General features: G+C 31.2%; 1 protein-coding gene across 2 annotated transcripts in view; it reads right to left on the reverse strand.

Moving 5' to 3' along the window:
* Nucleotides 1-8,279, reverse strand: part of LOC118747680 (hippocampus abundant transcript 1 protein) — a 142,910-nt gene that overhangs the window by 11,225 nt on the left and 123,406 nt on the right. The gene's annotated exons all lie outside the window — the stretch shown is intronic.

Raw genomic sequence — 8,279 nt, forward strand, 5'->3', positions numbered from 1 at the left:
AAAAATCAGCACTCATTCAGATATGAATCGATGATTCTTATCATTCCATATTTGAATGCATCGCGCCCCACACATTAATAGCAAACAAAGAGGTGCTCTTTTCTTTAAGAGCTGAAGTCAATAAAAATGTGTTCGAAACGTGTTCTCACTAAAATTATACGTATCTTCAACAGCCACTGTCTATCTGCTTAATAAAAGCTTTAGACTGTCTCATCGCAGCCACGTTTCCGCTTAGCTGTGCGCTCTGCTAAATTCTTTATCGGATGAGTTTAGTTTTTGACTTGTTTACAACCGAATTTACTTTATCTCTTATGTTTACACACTGACTGTCATCACGCTATGTATTTCTTAACATTTTTGTTTATCCTCATCATTCTAACCTAACGAAATTAGTCACAGTGAATTTTAAATTGCATTTCAACATACAAATGCTGCTGATATTTTAAGAATTCTTCTTAGTTTGTTTTCATTAAATTTCACGTTTTTCTTTGTCTAATAACACAGCAATTTTTTTGCACTTTTAAATTTTCTGTTGTTTTGTTTATTTGCTTGTCTGTTTAATTTCGTTTTGACTTTACCGAGGAAAGAAAAACAAAAACACACGAAAAAAAAAACATTTTAAAAGGCAAACCGAAAATAAAAAGTTTATGTTTCCCAGTGTTGCATTGGAACAGTGAGGAAAATTTAGGTACATTTACCAAACTGACGGCACAATAAGGAGCAGATTTACGATTTGCCAAAAGTATAAGCTGCATAGGGGCCAAAGTGGTCGGGGGTTGCATTTTTGTCAATCGCGGTTCATGCCCTCTCCAAAAAGAGCAATTGTAAAGTTTCCCCGGTTGGAAACGACCATTTTGACTTGGATGAATTTTGGTTAGAACTTTTCTCTAATCTTTCAAGTTCTGCCAAAAGAATTTTTTTTTCGAAAGATAAGGATTTTGCAAGTTTAATTTTTGAACATCTCAAAAACTTTTATAGTTTCAAAAACTGTTCTGGTCTATTTTTAAAGGTGTTTAAAAAATTTCGGAAAATAAAAGTAATACAGAATTTCGAAATTTACAAAAAAAAAACATCATAAAAAATAAAAAGAACATAATTAAAACTTTTGGCTAATTTTTTTGTACAATACACTGACCTTAAAAGTTCTTAACATTTTCAAGATATGAATTTTTGAACTTTGGAACATTTTTTCCCCAAACTCTAAATAAAGCTATGTAAAAAACTTTTATTTAATTTAAATTTACTTTTAATTTATTTTGCAATTTTTGTATCAAAGTTCAAAAATTCATTTCTTTAAGAAAACATCTTAAAAATTTCAGTATCTGTGAGATTAATTATAGATATTGTATAAAAAAATGTAGTCAAATTGGTTTATAACTTTTATAATAAAAAAAATAATAGATTGGTGCTCAAACATGCAGTGACTAAAACAAATGACCACTTGTGTTTTTTTTTTTAATATCGTCTAAGCTTTAACCAAAACCGTGTAAATCACAGTTTCAAACTGAATACAAAATTTAGGAAAATTCAACAAATTGTCGATCAAAATTTCACCTTTTTATTCTGAATTTTTAGAAAATTTTTAGGTATGCAATTTTATATTTATAGCCGATACAATTTTAGTCGAATGAAGTGCAAGTTTCAAACGGCTATTAAATCACGTTGATTTTGAGATTTTTTTGAGGATACTTTTCTGAGTTTTTTAATGTAACAAGCGCAATTTACAAAAACTTGCGTTGATATTTTGAAATTTCGTTGCTGACGGGCTCCCGCGATTTATTTCATAAGAAATTCATACTTATATGAAAAAAGGGCAAAAATCCGTCACCAAAAAAAAACTTAACCCAAAAATTTTCAAAAATTCCGAATAAAAAGTTGAAATTTTGATGAAAATTTGTTGAATTTTCCTAAATTTTGTATAAAGTTTGAAACTGTGATTTACACGGTTTTGGTTAAAGCTTAGACGATATTTTTATATAAAAATAACAAAAAAAATCTAGCTAGAAAAACATTACCAATATTTGAAGAAAATCAAAACGTGGTCATTTGTTTGAGTCAATTCAAGTTGAATTTGCTTGTTCAAACATGCGGCAACCCTACTAAATATAGTTCTGAATAAAGCCTTTCAAACGTATTTCGATTGATACCTATCTCCTTCAAAAACCTCAATAATAGCTTATATGTATATTTAAACTAAATATTTCTGTGCAAATCTGATGTCATTAACAAAAAATTCATATGTATATGTAAGGTAGTAATTTTTAAAAAGGTGGCAACCCCACTAAAAAAATAAAACCTTATGGCACATCCGGCGACCGTATCCTTTCGCTTTGCACCTCATTTTTAGTTGAAGTGAAGATATTATAATTTTTAAAATGGTGGCAGCCCTACTAAAAAGATAATACATTATTGGACATCTAGTAGAGGCCAAGCACCTTCATTTGACACCTCATTTTCTGTAATCCAACGAAGGGTGCGGATCTTATTATTTTTTAGACAGGTGGCAACCCTATAGAAATTCTCAGGCCTAAAGATAATACCTCTATTACAAAATGTTCACAAATCCGTTCAGTAGTTTTCAAGATTAACGTGGTGAAAAATACCGAATTTGCTTTATTCTATGTAAGGAGGATACATAGATTTCTACGTGTACTTGCTTAAAATGTTAAATTTTGGAAAAATTAGCAAAAACTGTTACTACTCAAATAAAATCTAATTATTATTAAGCATTTTTTTTAATATTAGTTCGCGTCATAACTCGTCAGTTTGCTAGTTCTACTCCACGCAACACAAAAATATTGTTCAGTATTTTTTTTTTAAATACGCACTACAAACACATTAAATAACAACAAACAAACACACACACGATATGCACATTAACTAATTCTTATTAGAAATACCTTGACCTTTTTTTCCATATCTAATTTTGTTTATTTATATTAACTCAACCTTTCACAAACTCATCACAATTGACTAATAATTTTGCACCAATTCTGACAAAATAACAGCTAATCATACACATGACTTTGAAAGCGCACCGAAAGCACAGGGTTGAAACTTCAAAGCTGTTATTTGGGAATTTTCTTAGTTGACATATGTACCTTTATAAAAATAACTGATATCAAGAATATATGTATAATACGCGACGGGATTTTTTGTTCAGGATAAAAGGTCTGTACCGTTCGCCCGATTTTCAAAAATGAAAAACTGTTGTTAGTTTTTTGAAAAGAGTTGCCACCTTTTAAAAAGTTTAGTTCATATTATTTAATAATCAAGGCCATCAAATCCGCACCGTTCGTTCGATTTTCCAAAGAGAGACGCGACACTAAAGGCCTTAGACTGAAGATGTGAAATAAGGTTTTACTTTTTTGAGAAAAGAGTTGCCACCTTTTAAAAAATTATATTCAAAATATTTAAAATAATAAATCAATTATTACAAAATGGGTATCAAGATGGGTGAAATACTTTGTTACTTAGCTAAACTATAGGAGGGTTGCCACATGCTCAAAAAATCATATTAGGTAAGAGAAATATGTATCACCATCAGATGAAAGAGATTTAAGAAGATTTTGTTTTGAGAATACATTTGAAAAAGAATTTCAAAAATGAGAGGTCAAATCAGAGGCCTTAGCCTGTAGATCTATGATAAAGTTTTATTTTTTAACTAAGAACGTTTCTCCCGGGTATAGGGTGATTTGAAATTCGATGGAAATAAAAACGTCCACTATGTATGCGTCCTGCTCTTCACTCAGAAACGGCTGCACTGTTTTGATGAAATATGGCACTCGGATCTCTTATAACTCTGACTAAAATTCGGAATATTTTTCAAGTTTTTGAAATTAAATTTTGGGCGTGTTCATAGTGAATGCTTGACCAAATTTTCTTGATTTTTTTTTATATCCGAAAATACGAATATTAACCGATTCCTTGTAAATCCGGATAACAGTAAAATTGCACAAACGAATATTAACCGGATATCCATACTATCCGGATTTTCTCCGGGTCAGCGAATAATCCACCTGGATATTCGAATATGCGGATAGTCCCAGCCCTAGTATGTATGTACATTAGAGTGGTCCAAAAAAATTAAGTTGGAATTTTAATGCCGGCACCCCTAGGATTGTTCTATATCGAAAAAATATACCCCTATTTTTTTATTTTGAAATCAAAAAATATTTAGGGGGTGCTCAAAGCGCTCAAAGTTTTCCATGTATTTTATATGGAGAAAAAACAATTTTTCGTAGAAATGGTATAAAACTCTTAAAAATCAATATTTTTCAATCGTAAAACTGTGGTTCTCTTCAGGAGACTTCCAGTATTAATATCCAATTGTTTATTTAACCATTTTTTGTGATTAAAGATTTTTCCATTGCATTTTCTAGGGGTTTTGGAGGACCTATAAAATATAGTTACTATGAAAAAATGGTTAAAGAGACAATTGCGTATTATTACTGGGAATCTCCTGAAGATAAGAAAAGTTTTCCGATCGAAAACTGTTGATTTTCAAGAATTCTACAGTAATTCTACGAAAAGTTGTTTTTCCCCCATATAAAATACATGGAAAACTTTGAGCACTCCCTATTTTTATTTTTTTTTCAAAATAAAAAAATAGGGGTATATTTTTTTCGATATAGAACAATCCTAGGGGGTTCCGGCATTAAAAATCCGACCTTATTTTTTTACATACATTTTTGGACCACTTTAATGTACATACATACAGTATCGGTCATATCTATAGCACGCCATTTCAAAGTGATATTGTGTGCAACTTATGTTAATTTGATTTATTTTGGAACGAATTTCCGTCATCCCTTGTCAAGTTTGGTTTGCAGACAAACCGGTTTCGGCGTTGTGCCATCTTCAGTGTCATTTTTCGTTCTGTCTGGTTCGAGATTTGTCCCTAATTTATGTTCATTTATCTTAGGTAATGTGATTTTCGTCGATGATTAATTACTAGATATGCCATGGTGCCCATTTTTTGAAGCAGGTAATAGGTTCATCTTCGCTGTTTCGATCTTAACATGCATTATGTTGTCGCTGTATGGTTTTTGCCTGCAGGTAGGTAAAAGTCAGTGATTTTTGTCCTGGTGGTGCTTTTTGGTGTGTTCGGAGTGTCCATGCCTGTTGTTTTGTTGTCATTTTTCTTTTTTTCGTAAATCAATTTTAAGGGTTCGAATATAACATCCGATGCGGTATTTGTTTGTTCGTTTATTATTTTGCCGTCGAAGGTTTTTAGTTTGTATATTTCCATATTTTCTAGGACGTTTAGTCGTTGGCCTTTATGTTGTACATGCAGTAGTTTCGCTGCCTTTCTTATTTGCGTTGGTGAACATTTGTTGTTAAACATGTGGTTAGCAAAATTTGACTCTGGTATTGCGCTCGGTTTCTGTGTCTTTTTGTTATAGTCTCTTATATGCTCGCGGAATCTTGTTTTTATTTTACGTCCTGTTTGACCTATGTAACTATGCTGGCATTTGCAAGTTAGTTTATACACTCCTTGTTTATCCAATGGATCTTCTTGATTTGTGGTGTTCCGTAGTATCCGTCCCACGTTGTTATTTGTTCTGAATGATGTGCGAAGGTTGTGTTTCTGGAACAGCTTTGCAAGTTTGTACGTTGACTTTCCAGTATAGGTTAATACCGCCCAATTTTTGTTATTGTTTTCTTCTTTGTTTGGCTTTTTGTTTTTGTGCTCCCTTCGGATTTCTTCTACCAGATCTCTTTTGTATCCCCTATTAGCCGCTATGGCATATATTGCGTTCAGTTCTTTGTTGTATGCTTCTTTTGTTAGTGGTATTCGCTCAATTCTATTGATCATCTGTCTAAAAGCGGCTTTTTTATGCTGATGAGGATGGTTAATTTATTTATTTTTGAGAATTTTCAATTAAAATATAGTTCTTTCTCTAACAAACCCCATACAAACCCAAGTTTAACAATTTGTAGAAAACTTCAAAATAGCCCAATCAATTTTAGTCTGATAATGTGCAAGTTTCAAGTGACTGAAAGTTACCGTTAATTTTTTAGAACTTTTTTCGCCAAAGGTGTTGCGGTTTTCATCCATATACAAAAAAATTTGGTTTATTCATTATATGGACGCCAATGCGACAAAAAAAATTATAATAAATTAAAGGTAATTCGTAGCCACTTGAAATTTGCACATTATCAGACTAAAACTGCAGTGGCTAAAGAACTGTGTACTCAAAAAAATTCTAACACTTCCGAGAAAAAAGTTTGCAACTTAGGTGAAAATTTGTTGCACTTTTTTGAAGTTTTCTGCAAATTGTTAGAGAAAGAACTGTATTTTAATTGAAAATTCTTAAAAATAAATAAATAAGCACAAGTGGCACACAATATCACTTTGAAATGGCGTGCTATAGATATGACCGATACTGTATGTATGTAAATCAAATGTGCCCATAACTTGTATATTGATTGACTGTGTATAAATAAATTACGCATACGCCATGTTGCACAGCGGCTGTGCTGGACAGCAAAGACATTATAAATATATACATATGTAAAATATTAATTGATCGAACGGAGAGGCGTTATTAGCTCACATTTTTACAAACAATGCTGTTACTTTGTGTGCACTCGATTTTTCTTTTCACTATAATGAAGCTTATAAGCACAATAGAATACATACATATTTACATAGTGCACGCATATGTACATACAAATGTAAGTTCTTAAGCATTTGTGTGTTTCTTTGTATAGAATTAGGTACATAAATACATACTTATTCACATCTGTACATATGTACATATATACATAAATATTTATGTATGTACATATGTATTTGCTACTCATTTGCCAGTGCCATGACAGCTGACTTTTTGCAACTCTCTAACGAGCTTGTTGCAAGCAAATTTATTTTGTTTGTGTATTGAGAAATTCCTTTGTTTGGCCATTCTCGGATTACAGAAAATATGTGACAAAACTCTGCTGGCATAAAAAAAGCACAAAGCAAAAAAAACAAAAAAACACTCAAGCAAAGTTAGGACAGCCAAATAGAAGAAAAGAAAGAACAAATTGTCCGATTGTTGCCTTATTATACTACATACATATTATGTGTATCAAACACATGTATTCTCTGGTACGTATGTATGTACGCTATGGAATTTTACTTCGCCAATCAAGCATAAAAAATAAAAGCGTTGTAATATATGTATGTATACAAACAAGCAAGGTTTTATTCGAGTTTTTATTTCTGAATTACTTTGCTGTTGTGGGGGGTCATCATTTGATAGGGCTTTTAGAAAATCGATTATTTGATTAAAGGCATTAAATAACACTTTTATTTTAGTATTTCACATTTGCCAACTAATGCATGCTCGTTGAACTGGCAACACACTAAAAATAATTCATTCAAAGTTTTCGCATTATGTATTGATTGATGACACGTTTCGAACACTAAAATTTTCTATTATTTCTTGCTGTACCACATTTGTTGTTATTATTAGTGTTGCAGTGACATTGAGGCAACTCGAAGTTCAACAATTTTCCATTTTGAACTACTTAGTAACTACAAGTATTTTGGTAGAACTTTATTAAAATATTATTGACATTGCACAATTTTGTTTTAAATTTTTTTATCGTTTTTTTTTCTCCTTTAATATTTGTAGAATTTAGGAGTATAATTAACTAAAATAAAAATGTATATAAAAGGAAGCCGAATTTTCACGACCGTTCGCGTATGCACACGTTTCATTTTGCACACATACGAGTACGAGTAAGGAAAGTATGAACGTATGAACGGCGAAACTTTTGCTTTCCACGGCGAAGCTTTCCGATTATTTATATATCTATAATTGGCGAAAAAGTTGCTGCATTGGCCCAGTGCCAAATTTGCGCATAAATGTAATGAAAACTACAAGATATTAATGCGATGTACAGAAAATGGTATAAGATGAACAGGAAATAGTTTTTGATTTTTGGGTGTGGGTAAGAAATGGAAAATAAAATAAACTAAAAAAAAAAAATATTGAATGTATTGAAAAAAGAAAACGAACTGATATGAATTCAAGCGAACTAAAACGAAATGAGGATAAAATGAAATAAAATTACATATGTAAATAAAATGAAACGAGAAGAAATGAAATGGCATGGAATTAAACGAAACAGAATAAAATGTAACGAAGTGAAATTAAACGAACTGGAAATTAAACGAAATGGATGGCAACGAAACGAGGAACAGATTGAACCGAAACCATGTGGAAATGAAATCAATTGAAATAAAATAAAATAAAATAAAATAAAATAAAATAAAATAAAATAAA

Source organism: Rhagoletis pomonella, unplaced genomic scaffold (genome assembly GCF_013731165.1).
Source record: "Rhagoletis pomonella isolate Grant_MI unplaced genomic scaffold, Rhpom_1.0 Rhpom_scaffold_00012, whole genome shotgun sequence".
Taxonomy (NCBI): domain Eukaryota; kingdom Metazoa; phylum Arthropoda; class Insecta; order Diptera; family Tephritidae; genus Rhagoletis; species Rhagoletis pomonella.